Source organism: Passer montanus, unplaced genomic scaffold (assembly GCF_014805655.1).
Source record: "Passer montanus isolate IOZ18808 unplaced genomic scaffold, ASM1480565v1 scaffold26, whole genome shotgun sequence".
Classification (NCBI taxonomy): domain Eukaryota; kingdom Metazoa; phylum Chordata; class Aves; order Passeriformes; family Passeridae; genus Passer; species Passer montanus.
The window spans coordinates 4,549,409-4,565,000 of record NW_024367261.1 but is presented as its reverse complement, the minus strand read 5'-3'; the positions used below and the strand labels follow the sequence as shown (position 1 = coordinate 4,565,000).

The window sequence follows — 15,592 nt, the reverse complement described above, 5'->3', positions numbered from 1 at the left end:
GCCTAAAGCCCAGAGCAGACAGTATACACTTGCTGAAGGAAATAAAAGCATTGCATTCTCACCTTACTGGCAGTGCATAACTGTATGGTGAAGAAAAAAATGATGGTGGTCACTGTCCTACGGGGTCAAGAATAAATTCACAGCTTGTATTGCTTGCCCATCTGCCTTGGCCTGCAATGTGACTGCTGATCCAGGAGTTGAGGAGATGGAAACCAAAATAAAGAGAAACAAAAACACAGTTAAGAGTCAACATTTACAGTCATTTACAACACACTAAGATATCCCAATGAAGACTGAGAGAGGCTGCTTTTACTATTACTCAAGCACAAATAAACCATAGATTTAATTCTGCAGACAGAGCTCATACAGTAGAGAGCAGAGCCCATTTATTCAGAGTGCTCTTTTCCTAAATGTGATCTTAATGAGGTGAAGAATCATAAGCAAGTGGAGATGACTGTCTTCACTGCCAACTGAATATATTTTATTTGAGAAGCAGTAGCATCCTGAAAACATAGTGCTGCAATTACTACTACTAGGTGAAAAATAATCACCTATTGGAATGTAACTTTACCTTGTACACTATTTTGTCATTAAAGGTGGCATGCTACAGCTGATGCCTATTACTGTAAATTCCCAAATAATATAAACAAAGAAAAACTTTAACAATGTGGTTTTTAAATTTTTTCTGTGATTTTGCTCAGCAAAATCATGAAGAGCCAGCACTGAACTTCTGCTGACAATACCTACTAAAATACGTTTGGGGTTTTCACTTGGAATCTCACCAAATATTTTTATCACTCTTGGTACAATAAAAGGATTTAGTGGGACCATTTCTCCCTCACTGAGAATCATTTCTGTTGTTTCAGTTTATGAGCATACTTACTTGTTCCTATTTAGGGAAGGATTTACACGCATACTTAACTCTAGATAGGTTCTTTAATCAATCCTCATTCAGCAAAACCCACACTGGGACATCTACTAAAGTAACTTTGCAGACTGGGACCAATGCACACATACAGATTTGCATGTGTTGTACAACCACTTCAGACTACAGCTTTGAGAGGAAAAAAAGCCATGAAGCATTACATTCTCAACAGATGCACTGAGATCAAAAAGGAGTTATGGTCATGGATCTAGTTTTTGTCTTTTTGCAAAAATCAGGAATCTGCAAAGTTTCTTACATTTTAAAATGTTAGTCATGCATCACCTCAGCCAAAAATATGTAGGAATCTTCAACTTTCTCATATAAAGAATGTGAACCACTGAATAAGACTTCAAAATACAGTGCCTGCAACTGAATACCTACTTATTTATTTATCTATCACATTTGGAGTCTTGCTTAAAAGTAAAATGAAAGGATGAGGACAGGATTTTCACTTTGCAAAGCTTAGGCTATGGAAGTCACTGGAATATAGCAAGTCAGTTCTTTGCAATGAAATATTTACCTGTGCCAAGCCTGCCGTACTTCTCTTTCTTGTTCTAATTATATCTTTATCTGTTAACACAGAATTGGTTACAGCAGTCTCAGAAGAGACCTACAACTAAATCTGTCATCTGCACTCTCTGAACTGTACACACCGTACCTGCACAGCTCTCCAGAACAACCAAATCACTCACAACCTGCGTGGTTACAGCTGAGCCTGTCACACAGCCCGACTTCTCTCAAGCATCACCAGCGGCAGCTGCCTCACACGCTGGAGTAGGTTTGCAGCCAGCCAGTGCTTCAGACCATCTATGCAATCCTGACAAGCACTTCCTTTACAGCCTGCCACACTTTTTTTTATTGCATTTGCCCCTCAATTAATACATCACAACAAAGCAGTGTGCATATGAACAATGACAATGATAATCCTGTCATCTGCTAAGATGTGCTGCTAAACCTCAGCAAGGGGAAAAATTAGGCCTTGATTTTGTTTTACTAGACATGTTACTAAGACAATTACTTTAAAATTCTAATGTTTAAATCCTTAGTTGCTTTTCAGGTAACTGCATTCAGTGTCTTTTTTCTTAATTAATGGGAAACTAGGCCAGTGGATCTATTACATAAAAAAATTTTGTTAAGTGGAATTCCATGTCTCTTGCAAATGTCTTTTAAAACAAAACTAGTTTTTTCAACCTTTCTAAATAGATTCAATCAGGCTAGAAAAGCAAAGTTGCACAGTTTATTTTTCAGAAAAGTTTTTTAACTATGTTTATATGGTCTTTCTGAAAATAATTACTTTCTAACACTCTTAGTCACACAGGTAATTTGTCTTACAATAAAATATGTATAAGCAGTGTGCAGCACACAAAGGCTCACACTACAGGAGTTGTCCTGCTCATGACTATTCCACTCTCTCCAGCCAGTCCTCCTAACAAGCTCTTCTACTTCAAGACAGCACCTCAGAATGGAGGCGGCCACATGGAGCAGAGGATATTCCCTCCTAGCCAGAAGGGCAAGTTAGTGAAGGCACTGAGAAGTTGCACTTCAGTGCAGGAAATTGCCTGCAAATACCCTGTCCCCTCACCCTCCAAGAAGAAACACTCCCGCTCTGCAGGCAGGCTGAGACCGGCAAACTCATCACACCAAACCCAAGACCGCCGCTGCCTGTCACCACAACAGCTGAACCACCAACAGGCATTTCTCATTGCCTCCTCCAGCTCCAGTGCTTCTTTACCATCAGAGTGATTAAAATATCTATTTTACTGAGATATTTCTGGATTGCTTTATGTTCCAGCCTGGTACTACAAACACTCAGGAGCTGTGGGTGCTGATTTCTCATCACTGAGACACAAAATCCTCCGGGCCAAGTTCAATATTAGTGTCAGTGCACCCAAGATTAGCGACTGGAGTAGGGGTGTTACCCACTTCTATAGACACTTAATGCAGCTCCTTAATCAGGCAAAAATCCTATTTAAGCCCACAGTCCTTTTTGCCATGAAAAGCAATATAGAGAAAATAACAGTGATATGCAGCAGATCACTTTCTGAGCTCAGTAACTCTACTACATGCCTGGATTAAATCCAATAAATGGAGTTATTTGAGATATACACCCATGTAAGTGGCTCACAATCCCATCCCCTGGAGTTACTCCAGATTTATGACATTAGAACACAGTGCCAAATTTAGTGCTTTTAAAAAATTATACCTATATTTATGAAAGAATGGCTTAAAAGAGTCATGTTTAAACAATGAGAATGAAGACAAATATACGCTGCTTGGTGAAACATGTTTTTAAGAGCAACATGCAGTTCAAAGCTAATTATATTACGTATCCTTTGATGCTATTATAAACTATGTCAGAAAGACTCCTGGTCCATGGCTATAATATTTTGATGAGCACAAATGCAAAATATACACCCATACTAGAAACAAAGTGTTTGCTGAGGCAAAAATTGTTTTTATCATGAGAAACTGCAGTCAGCTTTCACCTAAGACACAAAAAGGCCTAGATCTTGCTAAGAACTATGAGGAGGCTTTAACAAACCCGGAGTGACAATACCGACATCAAGTATCAGCAATTTTCATCTTACCGGCCACAGGGTGTAAAGTACAGTACGGGAGTGGAGAATAACAAGCCTGTGGCCTATGATGAGAAAGCTGGAATGGGAACTGTTAGCAAACACTGCTACAGCCACTAAACAGTTAAACCAGACAGACCGGGGGGGGGGGGGGGGGGGGAGAGAAGGAAAAAAAAAAAAAAGGAAAACTCTGAAGAAACTTTCATGTAAGCTTGTATAAGCCAAAAACATTTTTACAAAGTACCACACCTTCATTAATTTGCTAATAAAACACGCAAGTGGAACTGACGATTTGGCTGACCTGCTAAGCGTGCCACGTACGGTCCCATCTGCCTGACACTCCAGTGGGCCAAGAACACCCTTCCCGAGAAGTTTGGCCATTAGGAACCCACCGCCGGCATCTTTCAATTTTCGGAAAGCCCGAGGCGGTGGCCGCGCCGGCCGCACGCCACCACGGCGGCACACGCAGGGCTGGCGGTAGCCCGCTGGGTCGCCCGCCAGCCACACACGCACCTGGCTGGCCGGTGAATACGGTGAATCCCGTCTGTTACCATGGCAGCCTGATCTAATTACATGACTGATCAGGGCTGGAGTAAGCGCGCTGAAAGCCTGCACCGCTGACATGTCGCTACATGATGAGAAAGACAGACAGACAGCCGAGCACGGAGGGAAACCTATCGACCTCTGCCTTATGTAAAAAGTGAGATTACAGACACCCTTTCAAAACAGCTGCTACCCGTAAAATACCGGGCCAGTTTTACGAACAAATTAGGTGCAGTAACGTACAATTACTACTATTATCCTGCAGCATCACAAAAATAACTACGGCGCAATATTTTCCCTGGCCATTCTCAATTTCCGTCTCCCCCATTCATAACCCTTGTTCCATATGATAAAACTGCACCGTCTCTATCACTCGAACAGAAATAGATTAACATGAAGCCGGGATTTTCCTTTAGGGGACTGTTTCATTCGAAACTGAAATTAAAAGTCCTTGACTTATCAGTGTGTCAGCAGAGTAACTCACTATGCCCGACCGTATCTGACGCGTGAAGTAACCATTACTGCATAAAATACATAACCATGAGCGTTAAAGGTTAAAGTGTAAGCTGCTTTACAAAATATGAATTTCTTTACCATATGAAAGGGAAAAGGTATTCGGCAAAGGTCATTTACCTGCACACCCTTCCCATTCTGTACACAGAAATCATTTGTAAAGAGGAAGGTTTTACAAACCTAGATTTCATCGTCTGGTTGTAAAAGAAATGCCTAAAATTTTTCCCCAATTCTATGTGGAGTTCGGGCTCATAGGGGGGAGATGCTGCTCGGAGGAGTCCCTATTACACAGCATACGGTAAACAAAATAAAAATAGCCTGTCGTTCTCGTTGTCTACACAGTGCATTATATAACGAGCTTCCGACTTGTTTTCTTTTCTATTATTACTCTTCAGTAATTCCTCCTCTTCAATAACATGTAAATCGCTCCCAATTCTGTCATTTTATTATTATCGCTATTACTATTACAGTAGGAGCTAACGCTTTTCCAGCACGCTTTAATTTAGACTGTAATATATTCTCAGGAATCACACTGACGGATTCTGCACCCACACCGTACACGGGGTCATTTATTTGTTTTTCTGCCGGTAAATTACGATGCCTTAGGGTTAAAAAGAAAAAAAAAATACAAACCAAAAAACAACCTAACAAATAACCAAAAACCAAACCACCAACAACCAACCCCAAACCCCCGCAACCCAACCACCCCCACCCGACCCAAGCAAACCCAGAGGCAGCGGGGGATCGGTGAGCGGCAGGAGGGCAGCGGCCGCCACGGGAGGCGAGCGGAGCCCCGGGGCGGCGGCGGGGAACCCCTGCCCCGCTTCCCCTCGGGAAGCCGCCGGCCAGACCCCACAGCCGCGGGCGGGCAGCGGGCGGAGGCGCCCCGCCGCCCCCCTTCCCCCATCCCTCCCGCCCCGTCCCTCCCGGCAGTACCGGGTGGCGTCTGCAGCCGGCCTGGGCCCTGAGTGAAGCGAAGCGGGGCTGCTGCCGGGCACATCCCAGCGCCAGCGCCGCCTCCCCCGCCGCCGCCGCCTCCTCCTCGCTTCATTCACCCTCCGGCAGCCGCCCAGCCCCGTACTACATACGCCGTGCGGTGGCGGCGACCGGCCCTGCCGGCGACCGGCCCCGCGCTGCGCCCCGCCGGGTCCGCCCGGCGTACGAGCCCCGCACGGCCCCCCCGCGCCGCGCCGGCCGCGCACGCACACACACACACACGGCACCGCACCGGCACCGCACCCCCGCCCGCACACACACACACGGCACGGCACGGCAACCCACACACACACAGCCGGCACCGCACCCCCCCGCACACTCGCACCGGCACCGCACACACGCACGCAGACACACACACACACACACACAGCGGAGCCCGCACGCTCGCACACACACACACTCACACACCCCGCACACACCGCACACACCGGCACCGCACACCGCCCCCCCGCACATACGAGCACACGCGCAGTCTCACACACCCCGAGGCCGCCGCACCGGGGGCAGCCGCGACTCGCAAAATGTCCACCGTCCCCGCGGCCACCCACACCCCGCCCGGGCCGGGGGGAAGCGGGAGGGAGGGAGAGGGGGGATGAAGAAGGAGGAAGGAGCGGGGCGGGGGGGGCAGGGCTGTACGAGCGGCTCTGGCCGCGGGGCCGCCCCGGCCCCCCCCTTCCTCCCCTGTCCCCCCACCAGGGAGAGGGGGGATGAAGAAGGAGGAAGGAGCGGGGCGGGGGGGGCAGGGCTGTACGAGCGGCTCTGGCCGCGGGGCCGCCCCGGCCCCCCGCTTCCTCCCGTGTCCCGCATCCCCACTCTGTTCCCTGCGCGGCGTCCTCGGCCATTTCGCGGCCGCCCCCCTCTCCCTCCCTGCCTCCCTCTCCCCTCAGGGCCGAGCCCGCGGCGGCAGCGCCTGCGTGCCGGGCCGGGCCGGGCCGGGCCGTGGCGGGCCGGGGGCGGCCGCAGCGAGGCAGGCTGCAGCCCCGCGGCAGGGTGGGCAGCGCACTCCCCTGCCTCCTCAGCCCCGTGTTTTTCCAGCTGGAAATCGCCGGCGGTTCGCAGTCTAAACAAGGGAAGAAGCCGCGGGCGGGTGGGGGGGGAGGCAGAAAGCAGAGGAGGAAAAAAAAGCCACTTACTGTAAAGTGTCAGTGGAGGTGGGGTTGGCGGGGGTGGGGGGGTCAGAGAGAGACTCGCACACAAATGTCTTCCTAGCTGATCACGGGGCTTGGGTCTGCTTTTTGTTTGTTTGGCTTTTTTCCTTCCCCCTGCAGTGACACAGGTCCGGGATGTCTCCACCACTGTAGTAGAAATGATGTCTGCGGTACAGCGCTCGCTCCCTCTCCGCTCTCCAGCATGTAAATGGGTAATAGAAGCCAAATATGGAGCAGTTGGCTGCCTCTGCAACAGCTCAAGGATCCTACTTCATGCAAAAGGCGGGGGGGGCGGGGGGGAGGGAAGGGGGGGAGAAGGGAGGAGGAGGAGGCAAGGCAACACTCTGGCAGTCGGCCAAGAGAGCCACACAGATTATTGCATACGCACGGCACCGCCGGGCCAAGGCGGCCTTTAACCCTTTGCGGGCCGCCGCACGCTGCTCGGGGGCGGGCAGGGGGGCTGGGGGCTCGCCTCGACACTTACCTCCTCCTTCCCCTTGTAACACTTCAAAGGCCAGGCTGGCTCTCTACGGTGGGATTAATCCCTGCGCACGCCAGTGTTCCAGAGAAGTCCCCGCTCCTGTAGCAGGCTGCGTCGCGGGGCTCTCAAATCACTTTGCAGGCGGAAAGAAATGAGATGGGGCGGGGAAAAAGGGAAAAAAAAAAAAAAAAAAAAACCAACCCAACCCCGAACCTATATTGTTTAAGGGGGAAGAAACAGCTAGCGACGTGTGCTGTCCTTCAGAAAAGGCAGGGTATGCTGGTTTAAAGGATGCATGAAAATCGGTTGCTCAGTCAAGGCTGGTCTGTCTCTCTAAGGGAGGAAATAAAACTGTGCTGGAAACCAGGGAATGCTCTGAAGCAGCCTCTGCGAGAGTCAGAAGAGGGTGATTTTATTTAAGATGCCATATTGCATTTTGCTGTGGCGAACTGTGAAGTGATTTAGAGCAAGAGCCTGCATCCCACTCCCTTTTTCTGAATTAGTTTTATTTATCCGGATCCTTGGCATATGCTTGAGTTGCTTTGTAGAAAGTACCTTCCACTTCATTCAGACCAAAGAGACTCTGACTCATACCGTCACTGAACTACAAGACAGGCAGGGCTGAACCACGCATGTTTGGGTACTAACTCCCTCTGGATTCCTCAGCACTGGTTTCATCAAGGATCCTTTTGCATCTCTCCCAGCTGTCTGCAGACCACTGGGAGCCACTCCTGAACTCTTCCCCCGCCCCCCACCCCAACTATGGCAACTCGCACTCCCCTGGCACTCCAGTGTCAGCGTGTTACTGTCTTACTTCCCTCAACACAGGTGTCTGTCTGCAAACTACAGTGATGGGCTAGGAACAGGCACAGTGCAAAACAGAGACCAGAGAAAATATCTTCCTTCTGGACTGTCTCAGTCTGGTCTTCACATTAAAAAAAAAAATTAAATAACCCCCCCACACCCCCAAAAATCAACCTACTAAGTTAGGTCCAACTTAAATAAAATGAATTATTAAAGCAATGAATAGGACAAATGCAGGGAAAGGATGGTGGGATGGTATGCTTGCATGCAACCCAACAGTGGCCCATAAGAAGTCATTCACTCTCTGCTTTGGCACCGGGAAGAGAAGTACATCACAGAGGCCCCTCCCCACACCAAGGACGTTGCAAGAAAATGTTGCATAAATACCAAAGGCTGTTACATGCCAGCTCCAAGGAGCTGGACGCTGTGAGGTCCCAGGCCTCAGAAAGGCCTGAGGTGCGCACTCTATATAACATGGCCACCCAAATCAAGCTGTTTATTGCAGCTTGTACCAATTTGCCATGACAGTAAGCTCCAAGGTACCAAGTTTCTAGCAGGTATGCCTCCTATGTGTCCGTTTTATATTAGCATTAGGTTTTAGCTGCAAATTAAATCTAGCATTAAGAGTCTAGATGCAAAGTACCCTAGGACTCAGCTTGCCATTATGCAGATCAGCAAAGGAGTCCCTTCTATAAAGGACTGTACTGGCTTACTGTAATTGCTAAAGAACGTACTAATAACATTGTAAGCCGCAGCATTCTGGATTTAAGAGTTGATACTGTAACACAGACTAGCTTTAGGAAACATAAGGATCTTTTACCACAGCATCTCCTGTATCTTTAGTTCGGGTTCACTATGAAAATCAACATGATTTTCTGTTCTTGCAGTGATCTGGAGACAGAAGCAGCAACAGGCCAAGATATCTTGACAAATATGCCACTCAGTACCACAAGAGAGTGAATCTAAAGCAGCAAAGCAGACAGCAAAATTGTATTCACCCAGCTAATGTAAGGTTCATTGATTTAATAAAAGGAACCAAGGGAAAGAGACAAAGACTGGAGATTACTAAAAATCAAGTGAAAGCCCTGGAGAAACTGAAAACCCATCATCAAGGTTCAATTCAGAGTACAAGGCATTCTGTCTGCCACCTTTTTTATTCCAGTAGTACAGAGTGTTACCTCAGGAGAAAGGAATCTTTCCTTCTCAAACATTCACCTTGCCAAGAGGTGTGGCACACGCAGAGAAAGAGAAGCCACATTCATGCTGAAGCAAGCTTTGGGCAACTTTCCCTTCTGCAGCAGGCTCATGTAAGAGGCTTGTGTGTTCCACCACTCTGTGGCTGTAGTGTTTGCCTCAGGACCCTCATTTTTTGCCACACTGTATACTCTAGGCTTTTACATCTTTGTCTATGTTTCTGCTTCAGAGTAGAAAAGAGAGCCCCACAATGTAAGTGCATTGTAAATTAAAGCAATAGTGCTTTCCTTAGCAAGCAGGCACTTAACCCACTGCTCTGGGAAGTGCCACAACTGCCACCAGCCACGGCAGGTTCATAAGGCACTCTCAGCTCCGCTCTGACTTGATACATGTTGATTGCCCTAACAGACGAGGAATGAGGCCACTATGCCTCTACAAACATGGCTAACATACAGGATATGCAACCATGTCACAAGATGTCCTTGTGCCTCAGCAGCTTCCCTGCCCAGGGCCTATACTGGGCCCCAATATATTCCCTGCATAAAGGATTCCACAAAACATCGAGGTGCTGATGAAGGCAAGTGAGTGGGACACAAGAAACCACACAGACCCAAGCGTTTTCATTTACTGCTGGTGATGTGCTGAAACTGATAGGACTCCCAGGAGAATATAATCTGACCAAAAGATACTAAACAATTTGGCATGCAAGATGCACACTGTCTAGAAGAAACTGTTTTTCAATTCACTAGTTGTGCCATCTACGCAGCATGCTTGATACAATTAATAGTACTTATAAAAATGAGAGAATAAGAGGCATAATAAGTTGGATTTTTTTTTAACACTAGCATTCAGGGAAATGCAGTGATTGACAGTGTATTGAGTGTGAAAAGTAATCTCACAATTATTGATCGTTACAGTTCAAATCTTCAATCTGTCATAAAATGGCATTGTTGGTCTCATTACAGCCTCTAGTGGACAGTAGTAATCCACCTCACAGACCTGTCATACCATTTGCTCAAATGACGAGCATTATCAAGGCAGAGGTTACTCCGAGAGAACATGAACATACAGGTCATTCTTATCCACCAGAAAAAAAGATTTTTGAATACAATCAAAGGTTTGCTGTCACTGCTTATAAGGTGCCTCACTTTACTGTTCAGGTATAGATAGCATTGGACTGTAAACAAACAGAGAACTTCTGCTATTAATTTCAGCTTCTGACAGCTTTCATAAAACTAAATTCATCTCAAATATTTTTGTAACAGAAAATATTGGTTGCCATGTTTTTGGCTTAAGTAAGATGTTTTTAATCCAACTCCAAATCTGCTGACTGTCCAATTCACCTCCTATCTATTTAGAGCTCTCTCACATTCAGATAATTTTGGTTAATGTTGTTATTTTTGTTATTATTTCAGACATATGCAGCTGATCTAAGGTATTTTTACAGCTTTAATAAATGAGAAACTATAATTTGGATTACACCTTGCTAACTAAGGTATACTTTCCTCAGGAAAGTTAAAAATTTACACAATCTGAACAATAATGTTTTTGGACTATATCTTTAAATGTCACTTGTGTGAACATAACAAAATATGACTAATGTCTTTAATTTTTGTGTATTCACTTAGAAATGAGTGTATCCCCTGTCAAAACATCCCCTGTTGATGATGTTCTCCAGAACTCTGTGATTATCTTCAGATGCAAGGAAATTAGATTGGTAGACACAGAGAGCCAATGCTGTCTCTTTAAAGCCACAAGTATCTCATGCAAATTAACATTTAGTGAAAGGAGAGTAAAGCATTCATGAAAACTAAGCAAGTATATAGTACTACACTGTGACTCAAAGAGAAAAATCTTATCATCTAAAATGGTCTCTGCAAGTGAATTCAAAGGAAAGGCTGCCATTAATATTTTTTTTGTTTTATTACACTGTAGCATAGCTAGGTAAGGGTTGTAAGGTGATGAAGAAATCATTATTTGTCATGCTTTACAGTTTAGGTAATGGGATATTTAGATTGAAAAATGTTTACCTTACCATTGTCTTGATTTTTAAAAAGAAGCAATCAAGTTCTCTTCAAATAACAATAGCTTCAATGGCTTTAAAGTAACAATAGGTCCTTAGATGGAGATCTGAAATGAGATGCTGTCTTTTTGTTGTTGCTTTTTTAAAACTGGGCAAAGCAATTCATCGGGGAATTAAGAAAACTGAGGACTATTCTAAAGTCTCAAAATCGAGTCCAATTTAGTCTTTTGAATACGAAGTCAGTCAGTTACAGGTCACTGCTCTGAAGGGAAGATCTGTTAACCTACCAGTGACCACATCAGGATGGACCACAGCCACAGTTAGCCCCATAAGCTGTGGCAACCAGTGGAAAATAAAAGTGCTCAGCTCTTCTCTAGGGGTGCTTAACTGATCTGGGCACCTATCAAGTAATAACTACTATGACCCATTAGGTGCTTTATGGCCAGTGCTCTTCAGCAATCAGAGGTCTCAATCTGTGTCCTGGCCTCCATGTATCTCCCCTGACACTGTGGCTACCTAGATGGCTGGTGTGAGCAGAAGGGCCAAGCACAAATGGAAACTAAACTCTGTCTTATTCCTGGAAGTGATAATTTCATCCTGGGGTCAAAGTACACCAGCAGAACACAGAGGGGAAACTCAACTCTGCAGAAATGCTTTGTTTCCAGGGATGTCAAGGCAGTGCTGTTAACAAGGATTAACATTCAACCAACATTCAGGAGAATTTGCCAGCCACTAACTGGGAGAGGGCTCTCAGGTGCTAGCAGGGAGCAGCCAGGGACCACATGCCCTTGTAAGAGACACATGCTGTCCCATTCCTTTAAATCATACCTGGTACAGAGACTTATCTGGGAGTTCACTTACCAGGATTTTTTCTGTCTCTGAAGGGTGTTATGGTCTAGACAGATTAGATTAGCATCTACTCTGTAAACATCTAGAGTTGGGAAATATCTCTTGACCTTTCTTAAAATGTCTTATCCACATATAAGGCACTGTGGTTTCCAAAACCCGTTAGTCTCTCTGATCAATGCTGTACAGGTTTTGATAAGTGCCATGAGTTTTTATGAGAGGAGAGGAATGGGCTAGAATGGACTGGTTACCTGTTTGAACAGACATAGAAATTGAAAACATGGATTTTTGACTCCTAAATCCTTTAATGGCCCCAACTGAGCTGTTCTGGTCTATTGAACAAATCCTTCCTACCTCATGGATAATCGACCTACCAGACTTCCAGAGCCACTGTGCTCAATCCTGCTGCCAAGTCTGCTCTTTTTGTTCACATGCTAAAAAACTTTATGTTTTGTTGAGAAAATGCACAACGTATAATGACAGCTATTTTCTACTCTCACTGTCTCTACCTCTTCACAAAATATGATCCACATGGGCCTTGCCCCCAAAGCTGTTCTGCAAATTCAGAAGTCTGGTTTACCAAACTCATCCAACATAGGTAAGTTTGGGCTCATGCCTTGGTTTCAAATGAGAAGTGCAAGCTCCGTAATGTTCACTACCAAAGTTATTTTGTATCTATATCTTCTTCAAAAAGAAAACTAGTAACTAAGGCAGTATTAACCAGAAAGACACTAATGGTTCTCTAATACAGGTATCATTTACATAGGAAAGAGCTGTATTTCTTTGTTTTCAAAAGGTATCATATAGCAAAAAAACTGCAGTCACCTGATGTACAGGAGTGAAGACTTTGAACAGTTCCTAAACATCAAACAAAAATTGAAATGGGATAATTTTGGCATGAAATAATTGCTATATCCCCTTATATTTGATTCATAACTGGAAAATAACCAGGCAGAGATGGAGAGCACACATGACAGTATACTGCCTGGAGAGTAGGAATTCTTCAGCTTTGCAAGGCTTTGACCAACAACCTAAGTGAGCATGGTAAACATTTACCTTCAACTTATCCAATTACAAGCTGACAGGGTATTTTTCATGTTTCTTCTGCAAGGTGACAGGTACATGCCCACAGAACCTTAAAACTCCAGAGTTTAAAAAAAAAAGTGTCCTGGGAAAAGTGACAGGAGGCCTGAGGTAGGATATGATGTTAAATCAGAGTTATTTCAGCTTGTGCAGACCCTTTGAAAACTAGGCTGGCATCACTTTGACTTCTTACTGCACAAAGGTAGCATCTTTCCCTCAGAGATCTGCCAGATACACGTTTTCTCTTTAGCCTTCAGCAGAGGCCTTTCTACTAATGACAAAAAGGGTTCTCATACTGACCGAGATATCATATCATGTCTCTCTCTTTCCCCCTACCAGAAGACTTCTCATTTATGCCTGTTTTACTCTGCTTCATCTGTCCTTGGTCTGTTCTTATATCATCCTTATATGATATTATCAATTTATTTATATTTAAGGTAATGAAAGATACCTATATTCAAAGCTCTAGAAGCCTTGAGACATAGCAATTACAAGCAAAGCACAACATTGTGAAAGAAGTTTTATCAAAAGGAACTTACCTGGGCAACCAGGTAGACCAGAAACACCTGCCTGCTGAAAGCTCATCTTTAGTCTTCTGAAGTGGGTGGGGTTTTGCCTCAGGGCCTCTTCAAAGATCATAAAATTCAAACTCTTGTGAAGTGTAGGTTCTATCTCATGGATAGATTTGCTCATGCATGGACTGTTTTGTCATGGGGTCAAGTATAGCCAAGAGAATGGAGTGGTCACGTTGGGGGCAGGACCATCTCACGACCAGCTTTCCTACTCAAGAGACCCTAGTTCTGGAATGTTTCCTACTAAAGAGTTTTCACAGTTTATACTCTCATAGAATCAGAGAATCATTAAATGGAATCATAGAATCATTAATCATGTTGGAAAAGACTTTTAAGATCATAAAGTCCAAATCGTCAGCCCAGCACCACCACCATGTTCACCATTAAACCTTGTCCTCAATGCCACCATAGCCATACATTTTTTGAACACTTTCCAGGAATAGTGACTGCACCACTTCCCTTGGCAGTCTGTTTTCAACCCTTTCTGTAAAAAAAAAATCTTTCCTAATATCCAATTCTAACCTCCCCTGGTGCAATTTGAGGCCATTTCCTCTTATCTTGGGAATCTTCTCATCTTCTCTGTGCAAGAGGACATAAGAATGGCCACACAGTGGCCATAGGACAACAGTGATCATAAGCAGATGCTTAGGGAGACATGGGCATTATATACTACTCTATCCACCTACTATCCAGCTTCCCACTATTTTCAGCTTAAGGAACTTCCTGAGCAGAATGAGGTTTCTGCCCATTTACTGACCCTCAGCGGATTTATCTCCCAAGATTTGTTCAGTCTGCTCCATTGCCATCTGTAAACTGCAGGTATGTGCTATGTCACATTGCACAGATCAGGTCCCTGATGCAAGAAGAATCCCTTCATCCTGCCTGCTTCATTCAGTGTTCCTAGCTCTTGCACTGAGACAGGGAATGGCCAGATCTTTGCAGCCCTTTATCATATTCAACCCTCTTCCAATCTGGAAAGCTTGTTACCAAAACCAGTCAAAGTCTTCATTGCTTCTGCTGCAATTCTTACCTGGTTTTGAGTCCCTCTGTCTTGGTCTTAGTCCTGAGACATTTGCACTCTCTCTGTTCTTCTGCCTGTAGAAAAGTGATAGTAAAAATTGTCCTTTTATTCCATGAAACAGCGGTGACACGGAGAAGTACAAGTATTATTACTATAACAGCAATACAGAATGCTCTCTTTTCTCAAGGCTTAGCCAAGGACTTGGAAAGGCAACAACTCCACATATCAAGGACAAGAGAAAACAGTAGTAATGTAAACAAAAATAAACCCATGGTTCTATCTACATTTTTTTCATACTTGTTTAGCAACACATGCTGACTAAAACCCTTCCCATTTCATAAACTACCTCTGTCAACCAGTCCATTCCTGTGTAAAAAATCAGAACTGATGGGACATCTCCCACAAAACTCCAATTATTTCACACAATTATATGCATAATAGGTCTGAAAAATATGACATGCTAAAGTGGGACTGCCAGATGGTTTTCCTGACATTTAATCTGTCTCTCCCCTTTCCACGATATATCTCATTTCTTAGGACATAGGTATTAAGTCATTTCTCTCCCTTAATTGGCCCATCTTCAGCTAGGTGTGTAAAGTTGGTGTTTAATTTAAGGTGTACAAGTTGTCCCGTTGTCTTAATGCTTCTGATTCATCCATTTAAAGTGAGCTTTGTGCTTGAGGGTATGGCCTCATAACATGTTTTAGTGAGGCATTCAAGGGTGTGGATTTACAGGACACCAGCTACCCTGCAATAACTGCACAGATGAACACCCTTTGCCTGCTGGTAAATGCAAAGAAAGTTAGCCCAGAGACAGTCTCAGCCAAGATCACCTCTGCCCTCTGTACAATTGCTCTTCCTGCTATT

The 15,592-nt window shown here is 44.9% G+C and overlaps 1 protein-coding gene across 7 annotated transcripts in view; it reads right to left on the bottom strand.

Moving 5' to 3' along the window:
- The window catches only part of ATXN1 (ataxin 1), a 363,809-nt gene that overhangs the window by 216,301 nt on the left and 131,916 nt on the right, over positions 1 to 15,592 (bottom strand). For 2 of the 7 annotated variants that reach the window (XM_039712096.1, XM_039712097.1), the window contains exon 1: positions 5,494 to 5,809. The gene's annotated coding sequence lies outside the window, so the exon portion shown is untranslated. Of the gene's footprint in view, positions 1 to 62; positions 186 to 5,493; positions 5,810 to 6,035; positions 6,102 to 6,686; positions 6,968 to 7,185; positions 7,316 to 14,734; positions 14,800 to 15,592 lie in introns of those variants that run through there. The other 5 variants (XM_039712091.1, XM_039712092.1, XM_039712095.1 and 2 more) reach the window with 5 other exon arrangements.